The sequence below is a fragment of the Periplaneta americana genome, chromosome 8 (genome assembly GCF_040183065.1).
Source record: "Periplaneta americana isolate PAMFEO1 chromosome 8, P.americana_PAMFEO1_priV1, whole genome shotgun sequence".
Lineage (NCBI taxonomy): Eukaryota > Metazoa > Arthropoda > Insecta > Blattodea > Blattidae > Periplaneta > Periplaneta americana.
In genome coordinates this window covers 115,163,383-115,183,014 of record NC_091124.1, presented here as the reverse complement: position 1 = coordinate 115,183,014, position 19,632 = coordinate 115,163,383, and the positions used below count along the sequence as shown (strand labels likewise).

The window sequence follows — 19,632 nt, the reverse complement described above, 5'->3', positions numbered from 1 at the left end:
GTTGCCTATTTTACTTTTCAACCCTTCAATATCCAGCACCCGATCGTGAAGAGAGTTTGACATGGCTATTGACCGTCATTCACTGACACTCATTTCACTTTTCTCGTCTCTGACACCCGTTGAGATATCTTTTTATTCGGTACTTCCACCCCCATTGTCTTCTGTCCTCTGTCCCTCGCAGTGTAACGTGACGAACCCGCATTCTCCACGCTGCTGGCCCGACGGCCTGCCGGGGCTTCTCTACCGGCGTCTTCGGGCCCGTCCTTCCCCGGTGGTCTTGATCTTTTATCAGGGGTCGCCATGGCGCGGACCTCGCTCTCAGGAATCTCCGGCTCGACACCAAACACTTCGTCCTTTTCCTGAGAAGGGTTGTCCATGTTCTTCAGCTCTCCTCTGTGCCACACTCGGTCATTGATGATTAATTTATCGTACTGAAGAATAGCATGACATCCCTGTCATCTCGCCTCAAACATATGTTGTTTAAGGTAATCCCTCTTGCGACGAACTCTCTCACTGAAATCCTCGGAGATAACAATTCAAGTATTATTGTCCCGAAGGATGCAGCACATTTTGAAATGCGCCAGTCTACATACAATGGGACGTTGCCACCATTCTGACCTCCTACTCTGTGTGTCCTCTCAATGTCACTGTCCACGAGATCGATCATCAGCTGTTGAAGTTTGTGACGCGAACTGAGGAAGGAATAACTATTGATCTATACACTTTTATGCCTGTTTGTATGTTAGGCTAGGATATATTACATAATGTGTTTTGTTTGTGCCATTTTCATATTAATCTGTATATTCTTTTGGAGAGTGGTTGGGTCTAATAACAGGCGAGGGGGATGAAACCTACAAAGTAGGAATTGTTTTGTAAAACGTACGGTCAAAAGACCCGTGCATTGGATTTAAGAGAACATTCCGATAGTGTAGTGCATCTGTATGTATAATATTACTGAACAAATCCATATATAAAAAGAATCGTGATCATCCCTACGATATCAGAGGACAACGTAACTCTGCCTTGCAGGCGTCCCAACCTCAAAGTGGGTTACACGTAAGCCACTTCCACGAAGAAGACGAGCAATATTCAAAGACAACCTGGTGGCAATTGAAAATGTACTTGTGTAAGTTTATACTTCCAAATTATTGTCATATGATCAGAAGCAAATAAAATTTAATCCAAAATAGCCTAAATAAACCAAAATCAAGCTAAACAAATTAAAACTAACCTAAACAAGCTTAATCTATCACATTTTAAACAATTCTAACCTATCTAGCTAATCTAGCAAATGAAACAGTATTTTTTTCTCTCTACCTACCAGAGACAAGTTCGCGAAGTCTTCCCTGTCACTGGGAATCATGTACTTCTTAATTCTTTCTAGTGCTGAAAGATTACGTTCTACTGAAGCATTTGTAACAGGAGTAGTCAAAACCAGTTCACACAGTTTCACAACTTGGCAGTATGCCCCTTGTAGATCATTCATTCCCTTTTCATGAAAGTTAGTTATGTGGTGCGTGATCTGTGGTATGTGACCTGAGAGTGCCAAATATAAACACTTTTCCATAATTTTCTTTCATCTTCTGGATATACTCGGTATTTTTAGTTAGTTATTTAGCGACACTGTATCAACTACGAGGTTCTTTAGCGTCGATGAGATGGCGATAGCGAGATGGTATTTGGCGAGACGAGGCAGAGGATTCGCCAAAGTGCGAAAAATCTTGGGAAAAAAAAAGAACCAAGTAATCAGCCCAAGCGGGGATCGAACCCGCACCCTAGCGCAACTTCAGATCGGCAGGCAAGCGCCTTAACTGACTGAGCCACGCCGGTGCCTTATACTAGGTTTGTCTGAAAATTCTTAGAGTTCAGAAGTTGCAGGAAACTTAATGAATCTAAGCTGCTTAATCTTTCAGCTAGATCTTGCATGAGTGCATCTAAGTCTCATAATACTACTGCATAAATAAAGTATGCAGTTGTGCAGCCAGAATTTGGCTGTGGAGGAAGTTTTGAATTAAAAAACTGACTATAATACATATGGTAAAAAATTTAATGTATCAATTATAATTACACTTTGAATTAAACATAACTTCTGACCGGACTAAATACCTCCCCAACAAAAGCAAACAGAAATCCATTGCTTCTGAGTCCGTATGGACACAATTCCAGGATATGCTTTCTCACCAACAATGCAGTTATATACATCAGCAATCACGACATCCCAGTACCTAAACAGATATTTATGAAAATAAGTTCGTAAATGTTTTCTTTTTGGCACGAGTGTAAAGTATATGAAAACACAGATCACATATACTGTATAACAGACTGCTCAGCCGTATAGGCTTTGACGACAACAACTTTTATAAATTTCGCTGTGCTTCCATCTAGCTACTGCATAAGAAGTCACGTTATAACTCTCATTTGAATTGAAAGGAGCAACTGTACTTACTGTACATCTAGCGATCGTTCTCAATCAAGGTTAAGGCGAATTTCACAAACACACGCGAGACAAAAAGAAAACTTTACGAATGTGTGTCAATGTTTTTTTCTACGATAGCACAAATTTACATTAAATAAATATTTCAAGTTGGAGAGGTTATAAGATCACAATGCAATGACCGTTTAAACTTAGAACCATTAAGAAGTAAGTATGCATGGAATGGCAGCATGTTTTTTTTTTTCATGTTCACGATTTCATGGCCGTCTAACCGAGCATGTAACTAACAAAGCTGTTAGGAACAGTTGAATGAAAAATCTTGTTACAATGCGTACTACATGTAACTTCAGAATAATAAGGGCTAAAATGTGGACATGAATGTTAAATTTGTTACTTTTTTGTGTTACGTGTGATATTTAAGTAATGAAAGATCAAAGTAATGCATTAATTTCTTACTCAATGAAGTTTCTACATTGAATATTAAATTTTCTTCGGCAGAGTGTAAAATGAATAGCAGTGTGTAAAGTTATTACTTACGTTTTCACGCACTGGTGTTTTAAAGGCTCATTTTAGGCACTGATAATAGTGGATAAAATGGAACTTTACGCACTATTGTAGAAAAAAAAAATTTGTTTTGATTTTTCAAGTTACGAATCGCTTATTGTGCTAATGTGTAAACATGAGATATAATTTTTTCTCTACGCAGTTCATTTCGTCACATTTTACTCCTAGCACATAGGTTCCATTTCTTCGCACTTCTTTTAATGTAGGAAGGTTCAGAACTCATCATGCTGAGTATGCCAAAGCTGTACTGTATACTCTACTGTACCCTCTCTCGTAGGCAAAGAGTATCTTTGTTTAGTCTTAGTGGTAGTGTATAATAGCACATTTGCTTTTTTATATAATGGTTAGGAAATTATCGTGGCTTCGATATAGCCCAAAGCTTTTAGCGAATTTATTTTAAACAAATTCTCTTTTACAGATCTAATTAAGTGTGTATTTTGACGTGTTAACATTTTATAAACAAGGACCTTGAAATAATGAAAAATAATAGAGGACGTGGATGTTTGCAGTGAATCATATCATGAAAAACAGAAACTTTTAAACGTTGATAAAACAGGGTATCATGACCATGAAAACATTTTATCACATTTAATAAATTGAAAAAAGAATTGTACAGCATTGGAAAGAAAGGCAACAGGTGGTTTATATGCAAAACTCTTAAAGTTGATTAGGGCCGAAAGTAAATAAAAATAATTTTTAAAATTTTTTCTGAAATTGATCAGTTCAGGCAGAAAATTTTTATCAAACTTTGTGAAATGCATTCTCCTGTTCTTTCTTCCATCGAAGAAGCCTTTTAATATGAACAATACACTTCGAACAAGACATCCCATATACTTCAGGATACGATATCAAGAATGTGAGCACATATTTAAATTTTCATTACAGTGCACAGTGGGCCAGGATCTCAATCTAGCTGGAATAAATTATATTTTTCAAAAGTCATTGAAGTTGATCTTTCTACACTGTAAACATTAACCAGATGTCCGCACTTCAGAAATCCGCAACGCAGAAAGAGATTCGGAAAGCTTAACAACAGTAAATTCATAGAAAATGTTAATGATTGATAAATATTCCGGCGGTCCGCACCCAATTGTGCGTTGGAGCGATGCAAGAGAAGATCTTTTTGTGTTATGCTTGAGTAAAACCTGTAGTGGCGATATTTACACAGGTTCAACGAAATTTTCGAAACCAGAAAACACAATTAAATTTAATAGTTTTAATAATTACACAAGATTTTTATTTGAAATATATAGAGAATATTTTACGAATTACGCATTTATGTTTTGATCTTTAATTAAGGTAAATGTTGTCGGATTAGCCAATTTTAATTGATTTTAGCTATTGATATTATTGTCATCTCAATGAATAATTAATTCCAGTCATTAATAATGGTAACTTAATCATTTCAATTAATAATTTTTAATGAATAATTGAGGACAATGGATAATTAATGATTGGCCTAATTCGTAATTAATTTTAATTAATAGTTAAATTTATCTTTCATTGGTTCGTATGTAGTTACTCGCAGACAAATTGACACTACTAGAAGCATTAACGCTTTTAGTAAACTCTAAAAAATGAGCATCATAGTAATACCAAATAAGGGTTATATATAAGAGATACTATCTCTTAATAGGGTTCCTATGTATCTCTTATTAGGGAACGGAATAAATAAAAATGAAATAGCTACTCAAGGTCATAAATCCTTATTAGCAATCTACCTCAATATATGCAACATTTTGCCAGCAATTTTATAAAATTAATAATAAATTTGTTGTAGCTTACATTAATTGCTGTTCATTTCCTTAACAAAAACCATTAAAAATTTCAAAGTGTGAAAAATTACATTTCTTGCTCGTTGCTTACTTTCAACTGAGGTTAGACAAAGAACACAATGGCTTAGAAGCACAAACATTGATTTCCCATAGTTGTCGAGAGATAGCAAATTATACTGGAGAAGTTAGCAATGTATCTCTTATTAGGGCCTTATATGACAAAAATAGTAGACTATGAGGGAAGAAGTTTTAGATTCATCCTTATGTAGAAAGGAACAATAACTGCAGACTGTGTGTAGCAGCTAAGGAACTGCAACAAACAGACGCCAAGTTTGTTGGATTCTATATAGCACAATGCATTAATTAGTACAGACGACTGCTCCTGCTTTCCTACACAGGAACACAAATATTGGAGAATCATTCTAAAGTAAGCAAGGTTTCTTTTATTATTTCATGTACACAAAAGATTTGTAAAAAGTAAGTGTAAAGTTTTTTAAACAAAAATAATTTGGGACGTGTTAAATTTTTATATGCCCCTTCCAAAATGAGAGCAATGGAAAATGATAGCTGATCGTTTTGAGTCTTTGCGGAAACTCCCTAACTCAATTGGGGTAATGGACGGTAAACAAGTCCGAATTGAGAAATTTGGTATATAGGGGAAGTCGGGGGAATATGGGCACCTTAGTACTATTTCGCGTGCAATATCTCTCGGTTTTTTCTAATTATTAATTTTACAGCTGGGATATGTTTCTGAACAATTTAGCTATATTATATAAGAATCCTGACTGCAAGTAAAACTGGAAAATGCAAGTTAATGTGTTTTGCCCATATTCCCCCGAGTGTGGGGGTAAAATGGGCATTAATGATGTCAATCACAGTCAACTGAAAGAAGTTAAAAAACACTTAAAATACTTGAAAATATAACTGTATTAACTATATTATATATTGTATATGCAATTTGTGATGGTTATTGCGTAACGCCTTTGGCAGATGATGTGACTCTTTGGCGATGAATGACGTTTGGAGATTCTAAGACATTTGAATCGGTGGAAGGAATTGTATGAAATGTAGATTAGTCACCTGATGCTGCAGTGCCGATGTAAGCATAATCAGAAATGACACTCATGTACACTGGAAAAGGGCCTGAAGCTCGGAAGGCATTTACAGCCAGACATACATTGACACATCTGTTCCATGCTTCTTTGACAATGGAAGCAAACTCGACCTTCGTAAAAGGTCTCCTATGTTGCTGCAGAAAGCTGTAGCACCACTGTTGTAAGCTTTCTTCAGAGGACCAAACAGACCCTTATCTGCTGATTGAAGCCAGGCTGTGGTGTGTAGAGGAAGACAAAATATGCATAATCAGTTTTCTACTGCAAAATTAAGAGTGTCAGGATTACAACTATGTGAATCACGTCCATCCACTATCAAAACTCCAGGGGCATGCTTACTTATGTTGAAATAGACAACGAAGTTCTTGATTATTGAGAAAAATATACGAGGTGTGATCATTAAATTCCGAGATTGTGTCTGCTGTGGGCGAAGGGATCGCATGATTGACACGCGTGCGCAGCAGTGATACTAGACGACCTTGAAGAGACACGAAACAAAGTTTCAAAGCGCTATTTTCATTGAGACCTGTGTTACACAAGGTTTTGTCAGCACGTACATCCTCGCATTTGAGAAATCATGATGTACTCTAAACTGGAGAGGAAAGCCAACGTCAAATTCTTTGGCAAATCGGCAACCGTAACCCATGGAATGTTGAAGCAAGCCTACGGGAATGAAGCAGTGAGTCAGGCGAGGTGTTTTGAGTGGCATTCCCATTTCAGAAATGGCAGAACATCGCTGAAGGACAACGAGACGTCAGGTCGATCACACAAGTGCAACACTGTTGAAAATGTCGAAAAAATTCGACAAATTGTGCATAATGATCCTCACGTCCATTTTGAATATGAACGACCACAACTCTGGACAAAGAACAAATGGATGCTCCATGACGACACTGCGCCAGCTCACAGAGCTCTCGCAGCACTCCAGTTTTCCACCCGCAATAAGATGGTCGCCATTCCTCACCCCCATATTCACCAGATTTGGCCACCTGGGATTTTTGTTTTTTTTTTTTTTCCGAAGATGAAATTCAAGCTAAAGAGTCACCGTTTTGTCACTGTGGAGGAAATCCAACGGGAATCGCAGAAGGTGCTTGACAGGCTTCAAGAACGCGACTTCTAGGAGGCATTCCAAAAATGGCAGACACGTTGGGATCAGTGTATAGCTGCCCAAGTGGACTACCTTGGAGGGGATGGCAGCCAAATTTAAATGAGGTAATTTTATTTCCACTTCTGGGACAGGTCTCGGAAATTAATGATCACACCTCGTATCTCCGTTAATGTAGGCAGACTGCTTGTTGAAGTACACCTTACTGACAGCAGGCAGCTGTTCTTTCAGTCATTATTGTCCCCACTACTTTTATAATGATACTTGGAGGAAAATAATTCCCTGCTGCATTGAAGCAAGCCACAAGGGTAATGGTTTTCCCCTTTTCTTTAGGGTAAATGCAACGCACCACTTTGTGTTCTTTGGGTTCAATGACATCTTTCGCTCTTGTAATCATTTGTAGGCCATTTCCATCAAGATTGAAGAATCATTTTTATGAAATGTAATGCTTGCCCATATTCCCCCGAACATTAGCGACCATATTATCCCGACATGTAGGGTTTCCTTTCAACAGTTGGCAATGCCGTGTACTATTTACAAAACAACGTTTGACGCAATAGAACGGCAGTTCAAGATGTGTATTCTGTATGTATACTATTAGATTAAAACTATTTTCTAAAGTTCATGTGTAATATATTGCATATAACATATCTAAAATAAGTATTGTGAAATTTTATTATACTTGGAAGTCAATACTCACGTTTCAGATGGCTGTTTTAACAACAATACGAGACAATACTGCACAGCGCGCTTCCCACAGCAAACATTGCGATACTCTCACTTTATACTAACCGTTTTTAGCGAAGAAACATAATTCGTTGCAAGAGTTTAGACATGAAAACGTAATATTGCCCGTATTCCCCACGTGCCCATATTCCCCCGAATTCCCCTATACATAGTGTTCTGCCCAAGGCAGACCTTTCATTGCAAACCCAGCTTTCTCCAATCTTTCCTATTTTCTGCCTTCCTCTTAGTCTCCGCATATGATCTATTATTACAAATCCTATCATACTCTCGTACTTTTGGCGTGCTGCGATGCAGAAGGCTTGTTCACAATAATTGAACCAAATTACGCTGAAAGAAATAATGATTGAGCCATTTTTCGCTCTTCTGCACGCAGGCATTGTATAACACAATGGGGTCTTTACATTCCCTTACCCTCCGCGTTAAAGTACTGTAAAAAGAGAGTCCGTTTCCTTCCTATTTTGTTGCAGATGGAGCATTTCCACTAACAAGCTATTTAGTGAGACCATATCGTGTGTAAAAAATATGACCGAAATAAGACTTCTCTTCATTCCGACCACAAAAATTTTCTCGAATAGTCTGAAAAGACATCTTAGATGAAGTTACTGTTCAACACCATTGATATTCAAGAAGAACCACACCAGGCGAAATTGCCTGGACTATGAAGGCCTCTGTTCGTTCCGTGTTGTTATGATAAGCCGGCAAGTAGGCAAATGGATAGCGTGCAGTTGCATTTCTTTTGGTTGCACTGGTCGTAGTTGTTCACCTGTCTGTCCACCTATGCTACCTGTCGAGTCAACCTGTTTTTCGTGCCGCGCACAAACTCCTCATCTTTAGTTATCAATGACACAAGCAACACTGAAGCTGTTACGAGAAGCCAAACAATCAAGAGAGGTCCCACTGCTCGCGGCATACCAAACAGCCAGACCGGAATACAAAACTTAATTGAAGAGGATAAGAATCGAATATATAGACAAACAGAATCAGAAGTTAATAGAGGCCACCTTAAAAGACCCACACAGAGCATTACGTATCAGACAACCCCGCTTCCCAACAGACATCCCAATGAAGATCTGGGAAGAGCATATGGAGAAGATATTATGCAATGGGACGTGTTCTATAAATGCAGAAGGGGAAGTGGACCAATATGCCGCATTCACCAGGGAAGAGGTGGAAAAATGATAGGAAAGGCAAAAGGCAACAGAGCGACAGGACCTAACGCCATCTACGATCAGCACCTGAAAACATCGGTAGACTTCCTAGGAACGATGCGGATGAAACTGATAAATAAGTGTCTGAAAACGGTAAAGATCCTGGCAGCATGGAGGAAGTCAACTATTAATATGCTTCACAAAGGAAAAGAGGAACTGAGCAAGCCAGAGGCATATCGGGGAGTCGCACTAGAATCAGTAGGCCTAATATTTAAACTACTGACAAAGCTCTTAGCTCAGAGAATCTGCAGACTATTAGTCCCGCAGCTTCTAGAGGAATAAGGCGGTTCAGAGCCGGAAGACCGACACTGATAGCTGCCGGATGCCTCGTATAATATATGCAGGAAACTATTACCAGGAAAATATGAAAAGTGTACGTAATCTTCAAAGATTTCTCAAAGGCGTTCGATACGGTAAGTAGGGCTAAAATGCTACAGAAACTTGAATCATTGACAAATCTACGCTAACAAGACTAATAGGTAGCATTCTAGAAGAAAACTATATACGAATATGTGACAATATCAGTCAGTCAAAGTGGATACGTCAAACAAATGGGGTACTGCAGGGCAACCCACTAAGTCCAATTCTCTTTCACGTCTAGAAATCGCAAGACAGACGCAAGAGGTCAGAACGTACATATGTGGATGGCATGGCTATCGCATCGAACAACAAAGAGGAGCTACAGATCGCCATAATCTAATCACAGAATGGGCAGAAGAAAACGAAATGGTTCTAAACACCAGCAAAACTGAATTAGTAATCTGCAGAAAAGGAGGCAGAGCAGCGAAAACCGGCTTCATAACATGCAAAAAACAAAAGCTAAAAATTATCAACGCATAAAAATACTTGGGACTAACTACGCAAGTGATAGGAACATTCACAGTGCATATGAGGGGGAGAATTATAGCAGCTTTAAGAAGCTTCAGTGACATCAAACACCTACTAGTGAACCATTTATTTGGTTTATTGTTTGTCTTCGAAATAGACCTACTTTTTATAAGCTACAGCACATCGTCTTCTTCTATAAGCAGTAAGGAAGGACATAAGAAGTGTCGTGAACACAAAAAGCTATGCTCGGAGGGACACAATTTGTCTCATTTCATATTTATTACCACTGTTTCACCAGTTCCTTTTTTTTAAGCGAATCTGCTAGAAAAGAAAAATACTGTAGTACACACGGTATGTATGCCGGGCTTTGTTACACATTTACGCATGAAAAAAAAATGCTGCTAATTAACAAAACTATGGACCTCATAAAATTTACCTGAAATATGATATATCAGTTGTCTTTTTCTTTTTGATATTGCAGTTATATGCAGAACACACAACAGACATGTTTTTCTTTCGTAGCTCTACCTCCCTATACATAACGTTGTAAGCAGACGAATTTTTACAACGGTAGGCGCTTAGTTCATATCTGCCGTGTTTCGCGGTGGCATCGCGGTGGTACAGGACAACATGGCCGCTCTATATTCTCTTTCTAACTCGTTGGGTTGAACCAACGAGTTAGAAAGAGATTATCATAGACTTACTAAATAACTAGACCGGCCTAAGCACATAACAATGACGTTATACTAGACCAGGTATGCTCAAAATTGTAAAAGCGCCGATTACACGGATGATGCTGCACTCACTGCATAACACACACAGTGTACGAGACTGGGCTCCGCAACTACATTGCATTGTACCTTGCAGCACCGCCAGTGGCATAGTTCTTACAAATACGGATAATAAACTGAATTTGAAAAAGGAAGGAGTATACACTGTAATATTCAGTTATTACATTATTTATTATACAGTATTTAATATAGTTATATAATAATATCATAAATAATGTTATTTTCATATTGCACCACACATTGCGGTCTATTCAATACGTGTATTCTTTTCTGCAAGTAATCGGAAATCTATTCCAACGAATTTACTGCAATGCGTAGCTGGCTTAAAAGATGCTCATCTGTTAATCGGGATCTAAGTTTCGATTTAGCAATCTTCATTCTCGAAAGTAATTGTTCGCACATATATGTCGATGCGAAGGTAGCTAATATAGTGACAGCGAGTACGTTCATCTTGGGATATTTCGTTTTGTTCATTTTTTAAATAATTCTATGCTTGTCAAGTCATATTCTCTCCATTTAGTTCTGAATTCTACGTTACTTTGTAGATCAGTTAACTCGTCCTGGAACTGCATTCTCACGGACTGTACTAAATTTACTGTGAAAGGATTAACAAAAAGATTAATATCACTCTCCTTACGTTCAAAATTACTAAATCTATGTTCTGTGAATTCACATTTGAACTGTTCCAATAGGCTACAGAGATATAATTAACTATATTTTGTTCAGGCACCATATATCTCTTTACAAGTTCACCATCCGTGAAGGGTTTTAGTGCCTTAGCTAATTCCCCAACATACTACATAACTTGCTCCTAAACATAGACTCTGAATTGTTCGACTCTCTTCAATGTTTGGCCTTTCATGAAGTGCTTTCAGTTCTTGATGTTGTAGTGCACGTTGCACCCCTGAAAAATTATTTTATCAAAATATGTATTTCTGTTGGAATACAGTCAGCAAAATAATAATAATAATAATAATAATAATAATAATAATAATAATAATAATAATAATAATAATAATAATAATATTGATATATGAATAAATATTACAGAAAACAGCTTCCCTGTCACTTCGGTATGTTCTGGGTCGCAAAGCCTATAGTAACGTCGTTTTATGTTGCTCAGTAGTATTCCTGACAGTACCTTACAACATAGTAAGCACTTTACATTTTCACCGAACGCCCAACAAAAATAGTCTTCCTCCCACATTTTACGGAATGATCATTTGCCTACAGAACGTTTTAACTGTGTCGTTGTCCCGCACTGTTCGTGTGCTTACTAAGTACTTGAACTGCCTTCCGCAGTCATCCGTCGAGCTTCGAACGAGGAGCAGCACGCTCTACATTGGAAGGTTGTGATTACAGAACGTAATCGGAAGTCAGAGAATGAGCATGTCTGTACTAGACTCACACAGAGCGCTGATGTTCTGTCCAAAATTGAAACCAGTCTGTGCAAGTTTACGCCGCCATATTACTGGTAGAAACAGAGTGGTAAACACGATAGTATTATACTTGTCCTATGTTTTCTCTCGGATGTTTTTAGTGAACACTGTGAAAGTAATGTAAATTGATGTGATAATATTATGAATTTTTGTTTTGTAAATGTTATTATAGTTGATATGAAATGACGTGCTTTGTAAACAGTGTAAAATGGTGATGTGCTGTGCGGCGTATAAGTGCAATAACACGTAGCTTAGAGGTCAGGCATTTCTTTCGGAAGTAAAGTACACACGCTTTAAAATATTAAAATTGAATTCTGGAGGCTAATTGAAACTATAACATACGTATATCTTAGATACCATAGTTGAAAAAGTTTATAATTAGGTAACAATCTGTCTTTACAGGTTCCCTTTGAAGAAGCCCAAGCTATTTTCTAAGGGGCCTTGTTGCTATAATAAGAGACAAATTTGTGCCTTCACATTATGTAAAATTGTGTTCGTCTCATTTTAAAGACACACATTTTTTGGTAAAGTAATGGTAATAAAATTTTGAAGGATGATGTATCGTCCCTGTTTAATTTTTCAAGCCATTTGCAAAAGGTACGATATAACATTATCTCTGTTGTTACAATATCAATATCATTAAAAATCAATCAGTAGTTTTCGATAATATAGAATATTTAATTGTTAGTACAGGTATATCAGACTGTAGAGAAATCCCACTGAGTGAATTATTTAGATCTACACATCAGATGTTAAACACAATTAGTGGAAAAATAACTTTTTGTTTTTATAATGTAAATTAATTTATCTGCAAGATGATAAACTTGCATTAAAAATCCATATATGAATAAATAAATATACAGATAATAAATAAATAAATAAATGAGTAAGTAAGTAAATAAATAAATAAATAAATAAATAAATAAATAAATAAATAAATAAATAAATGAGTAAATGGCTATAATAGCTAAGCCTTCTTTGTGAACTTATGATTCAGGGTTCACTTATAAATACCTCTTTTATATTTTGCGAGATATATCTTATTAAAAAAGCAAGGAATGCCATCTTACTGATATTACATAGCCTATGTGCATAAAAATTATATACCATCACTCCGCAAGCTATGATAATATATTTATTTAAAGTAACAATACAGTATGTAAAGAAATCCACTCATAATAAGTATGTGTTTTTTTTTATTTTGCATAAAGTGAGTATGTTTATTTTTTAGGTCTTCACGTTACCTATTGTTTGCAATATGTTAGGTATCGGTACATTTTATAATTGATAGCATTCCCTTTATTAATCGAAGAATGAATTCAATGTAATTTGGCTACTTTTGCGCATTATATTTTGCCAGATTATTTATGTTCCGTGGTTTAGAAGTGCCGGTAATATAATTTTCGATTCTCTAAAGCTTAACAACAGGTCTGTACTATGCAAATCTAGTCTTTCAGGTAAAGCTCCCTCTAAAGCAGATTTGAATAATTTCAAGGAAAAAATTGTTCCGGAGCCGGGTATCGATCCCGGGACCTCTGCTACGTTCAACCAGAGGTCCCGGGATCGATACCCGGCCCCGGAACAATTTTTCCCTTGAAATTATTCAGGTCTGTAGGCTACTAATTATCACATATTTATTTCACTTTATAATTTGATTACATTAAGAACTTGCGTAATGAAGGTGCCTCTATTTATGTTTTGTGATCTAAAAGTAATGTATGTTAATATCAATATCCATTCTCTGAAACCTAACAATTTGCTCATTATCGTAAAATTATATATTCTATAATGTGTAGGCCTATTTATGGACATATGAGGATGTTTTCTAATGTAATGTATGTTAATATCAATTTACATTCTCTGAAATCTAACAATTTGCTCATTATCGTAAAATTATATATTCTATAATGTGTAGGCCTATTTATGGACATATGAGGATGTTTTCTAATGTAATGTATGTTAATATCAATTTACATTCTCTGAAATCTAACAATTTGCTCATTATCGTAAAATTATATATTCTATAATGTGTAGGCCTATTTATGGACATATGAGCATGTTTTCTATAAATTGCTGCGTACATATTTTCTTTCCTTTAATGCTCTGACGCATATCAATGAAATTTGAATATTTATTTCGTCCTAATTTAACGTTAAACGTCGAAAATGGCCATAATCTGTTAATTTTAGATCATCACAGCGTTAAATTGCGTGATTTACGTACTGCTATGATGCGTCTGCTCTCCAACAACAAGGTGGGAAGCGCAGCGTTCAATTTGCCCCGGTTTCCTCGTTCTACGCAGCGAAGACTGTAGGGACTTGGCGCCTAACGTTGTAAAAATTAGTCTGCTTACAACGTTGTGTATACGGAGGTAGAGCTACGAAAAAAGATATAAAAAAAACATGCCTGTTGTGTGTGCTGCATATAACTGCAATATCAAAAGGGAAAAACACAACTGATGTATCATATTTCAGGTCCAATTTAAGAAGTTAAGTCCATAGTTTTGTTAATTAGCAGCATATTTTTCCATGCGTAAATGTGTAACAAAGCCCGGCATACATACCGTGTGTACTACAGTATTTTTCTTTTCTTCCAGATACTTAAAAAAAGAAAAAAGGAACTGGTAAAACAGTGGGTAATATATATGAAATGAGACAAATTGCCCCTCCGAGCATAGCTTTTTGTGTTCACGACAAATTCTTGTGTCCTTCCTTACTGCTTATAGAAGAAGACGATGTGCTGTAGCTTGTAAAAAGTAGGCCTATTTCGAAGACAAACGATAAACCAAATAAATGATTCACTAGTAACGGACGTAAACTAAATACGGATAAAACCAGTATGCTCCAATTCCCTTTCAAACCCAGTGAAAAACTAATAGGAATAAAATATTTAAATTATATTTCGACACTCGCATCCAAAATTCTGCAGAACTCTCGGGTAGGCCGTATTGTTGTTAGTATTTTGACTGAAAGGACATGAAAGAACATAATTGAGCACCCACGTGCAATAATGGAGACAGTATGAACGTATTTCGTAACTACTTACCCCATTATTGCACGTGGATGCTCAATTATACACTACTACTACTACTACTACTACTATTACTACTACTACTACTACTACTACTACTACTAATAATAATAATAATAATAATAATAATAATCTGTGATGCCACAGCCCTTAAAGGGCCCAGACAGACCAGCCGGCTGTTGGCCTCCCGTTCACATTTCGATAATTATACACTACTGTAACAAAAAATTACTGAAAGCGTGTTTAGTCATGTTTTACTTAAGTTACAAGCTTGGAGGTAAAGCTTGTTTGCTACAGTTAGGGCCTGCTTTAATTCTATATCTTATGGTATAGCTTATATCTTACGCAACGTGTAGAGACTGGGAAAACAATTTAATAAAATCATCCGAATCATACTCGTTCATTTTATAGGCAATGTTGCAGTCGCATTAAAAAATCTATGAATATTAACATTTTCTTCAGTATATTTACTAGGGCTTCTTATCATACGTACATGACAATTTTGCTTAGGTTATTCTTTTAAGCTTTCTTTCTAGGAATAGCTCAAGTGTACACATAAGTTCTTTATTTTAGTAACCGTTTCACTAACGACTTTTTTCTGATGGAGGGAAAAATCCCATTTTTTCCAGTGATAATTTTGTAATACTAAAGATATTTGTATAAAGTTAAAAGAAGGTAGGTTTGTTGTTTTCGGAGATATAGGGTGTGCACAAATGTAGACAAAATTACTCAACGTTACCAAAATTCTGTTTACTACAAATGTGTACATATTTTACATTGTTTGTTCACATAGAGCCAAAACTTATTTTAAAATCTGATTTATAATTGAAATCAACTAATTCTAAAAACCATCTCAATCATTTTTGCCGTGAAAGTCAGTAAAGCAATTTGTATCTTTATTCAGGCAAAGATATATGTTGCATTTCTGGCATCGCCAACGTGACTTTCCTATACAGTTGCTTTTTTTTTTGCATCTACCTGGAAAAGTTGCCTCACTGTGTACTGGCAAATAGTTTACAGGATCGAATCTCACCTCACCTCACCTCACCTCACCTCACCCTTACCTCTGTTTTCAGGATTTTTGTAGTTTGAGGTTCTTTCGGGTTGATGTTCGAATGACGGCCTCTTTTTGTAGGTATCTCCTTCCCTTGCTTTATAAGAGCTTTCTCCAACCCTCATTCTAAAATGGAGGAGATCCAAAGTCTTGTTCTTATGAATACGCCACTTTTCTGCATCTGCTTGATACTCAAGCCAGCTGTTACATGCCGCTAAATCCACAGCATAAAAAATTAGTTCAATGTCCATTTTCGAGTTTTCATGAATATCCTGTAGAGACTAATGAGGAAATCAAGCTTATCCACTCCACCTATTGATTGGTTATACAATTTCACTACCTTTGGTCTTGACACATCAATATACTTTTTGTTTCTGTCGTCCCACCTTCATACCTTGTCTGTTTGTCCAACACCTACAAAGTTGGATGCCATAAGTACAGGCCTATTATCTTGCCATTTTGTGACCACCACATTACCATCACGGGGGCAGACCTGATCACATGAACCCCGATGGTTTTTTTTTTGTCAGATATTAGAGGTGGGTTCCCAAACCTGTTCAACCTTATGGTACCAGGTGCTGAAACCCCTTTCAATTTTAGCGCTTCAAAAATATTATAGGCTAAGTAGAAAAATAATTATCGAAATACAATTAGTGACCTTCAGCTGAAAGTCAATCACATAAATGAAGTACACCAGGAGCTACAAGGTCGAATTTATTCTTCAGTGACTGTTTTATTTCTGTAGTGGCACCCTGATAAAGTATAAAATCATAAGCAAGCCCACTTTTCCCACACAATAAGAATAATTTGATTCCCCAAGGATTGGGTTTTCCTTTCATGTATTGTTTTAAATCAAGCTGGCCTTTGAAAGGACTAATTTGTTCATCAATACATACTTCATGTTCTACAAGTTCCTTACACCTAGTTCTCAGTGAATCATATAAAGGTCTAATCTTCCAGAATCTGTCTGTTGAATCTTCTGGTTTATCTAATATGTTGACACAATGGAGAAACTTCCTGAGTTTGAAGAACCTATTGACTGACATATTGTCTGTAAAAATGTTTACTCCTAATGCTGTGTCCCAATACATTCTTAAACAGGGGAATCTTAGACTACTAGCTATTATGTGTAACCCAAAGAGAGTAGTAAGTTCATTCAAATTGGTTGCCACATACCTGCATTCTCCAAGTTGGTTCGCATAAATTTTTGTCATCTCTACAAACTTTTCAAACATTGAAATAGGAATGTATCTTGAAAACTATGCTATTGGATAAGGTAAGTCCAAAATGTCTTCTCTACCATTATTATCTTCCCAGATTGGGAAGGTTTTTTGGAATATTACCTGCGTCGCCACTGAATTTTGTTTTTTGATGTCAGATTCATCCATTCATATTCATCGCCTGCCAAAGATTCATTCTCTGGTTGTTGACCATTCTCAGCATCAGCTCCTGATTCTGCACCATTATCTTCTCTTGAATCTGCATCATCTGTATCATTCTCTTCTGTTGGTTCTACATTATCTGCACTACTTTTATTCTCAACTCCGTCATCTTTTTCTGAACGAAAATACATGGCCTATATAGTATGATATATAGGCCTACAGTATATGCATTGTATATGAATGAACATAAAACATAAAATAAACTCTTCGAGTTTGGAACGGTCGCCCTCAACAATCAGATCCATAATTTGACTTGGTCCTATCCCTATGAAAAAGGACACAATAAATAGTTACACAAATATACATTTAGAAATTTCAAAACACTAAGCGTTTATACTAACAATAAAATGTAGAAATTAAAATGAGGTTATGTTTTCCCTTGAACATATACCATGCAGACAGTAGGGGAGAGTGGTCCACCTTGAGACAGGAAAATTTATTAATTTTTTTACATTAATGTTTGCAGTGGATATTGACATTTATCTGTGAACAATGTTCGAGTATTATTACAGTTTATAATTTATCTTAAAAATTTGTGCTAATGATAATGATTTTCAGATTACAAGCTGATTTGTACAAAGTGGCAAAATATCTCGTAGTGGACCATGGACCTTTAGGCAGTGACAGTTCCACAATGAGACACTATTTTCTGATGGATTGATATAAATATTATATCAAAGAAGTGACATATATATGACTTCTACAAACATGAGATCAATATATATAGGCTACATAGTCAGTTTATGTGTGAGGGAGTCATTGTATGTTACCAGCAAACTCGATGCTGCCTTTTTGTCTGACCACAAGTTGGTGGCTTTGGCAAAATCATTGTAATTTCAGTTTTATTAACCAATGCTTCATCTGGCACTTCGGGAAAAATGAAACTGTTCCCTATTTTAGCACTTCTCCTTGGAAATGAAACATTGTAATTCTTAGTGCTACGTGAGAGCATTTTTCTCATTAACTTGAAATTTTACAATAAAAAAGTCATTCATATCTGCTTCTTGGGTTGTTGTCTATTGGTGATTGAGAATGTTCAATTTCGAAGTCACTTCCAGAAGATGAATGGTCAGAATTTGCTACATCTATCTCTTGAGAGAGATCAGATATCTTCTGTGAAGCTTTTTTTCTTCTTCATTACATTCTTCTTTTTCTGTTTTAATTATTTCTCTGTCTCCTTTCCAGCTCTTGTTCTTATGGGAATTTCCTTAAGATAGCATGCCTGTGTCTGGAATGACAATCACCTCTAACTGCTGCCCTATAAATGCTGATGTTTTTTTCTAGAACTCGTTTTACAGTACATTTCACACTTTGGATTGTCAAGGACCCTTTATATATTTTAATTTTACGATTTTTAGCCGTTTCTGAAACATCAAATACATAATTATACATAATTTTACCGTATTAATGTGGTCCACAATGAGATAGCAATTTAGTAGTGTCTCACTCTGCCCCAAATTACTTCCTATAATGTAACAGTCGTAGTAAACTTCCTAAGACAAGTTAGGTGCTTCTAATTACGGTAATTTGTAGTAAATGAATATGTATTTGACCTGAAATAAATCACATTTTTCTTACCTGACTGAACAGACAACTAGACACTTCAATTGCTGAGGTAAAAAATTTACATACACACTGGAAAATGGCGAAATATTTACTGAGATGAGTATGTCGAAGGTGATCGATTTGATATCTTAAAAACTACTGCCTAGTAGTTCATGTAGGCTGCCACAAGTGTGAGACACATGGTATTTTGCACTGTAATTATACATAAAACCGGAGACTTTAAAGCTAAAATAAACACTTTAATTTTAAGATGGAACATATTTGTTAATGCTTTAACAATTGAGACAGGGAAATCAAAAACTCCCCAACTCCAATAAACGAAATTTTACAGGAGAGAGAAAAAACTTATTATTTCTTCATTGATTAAAGTTCTCGTTCAAGAGACACTGAAGACGACGACAAATAGCGTCGAAACGGGCCGTCTGTCGAAGGTAAATACCTTTTTAAACAATTTTAACACTTTTAACGTGTGACAGTGTAAATTTTATGTTATTATTTCTCTTACTAACGTTAAATGTTATACATTTATCTATTAAT

At 36.2% G+C, this 19,632-nt stretch overlaps 1 protein-coding gene and 1 pseudogene across 2 annotated transcripts in view; one reads left to right on the top strand and one right to left on the bottom strand.

Annotated features, from left to right (window-relative positions):
* LOC138704968 (collagen and calcium-binding EGF domain-containing protein 1-like) overlaps positions 1-19,632 on the top strand; it is a 181,526-nt gene that overhangs the window by 97,550 nt on the left and 64,344 nt on the right. The window lies entirely within an intron of this gene.
* Positions 16,078-17,836, bottom strand: LOC138704367 (piggyBac transposable element-derived protein 3-like; annotated as a pseudogene).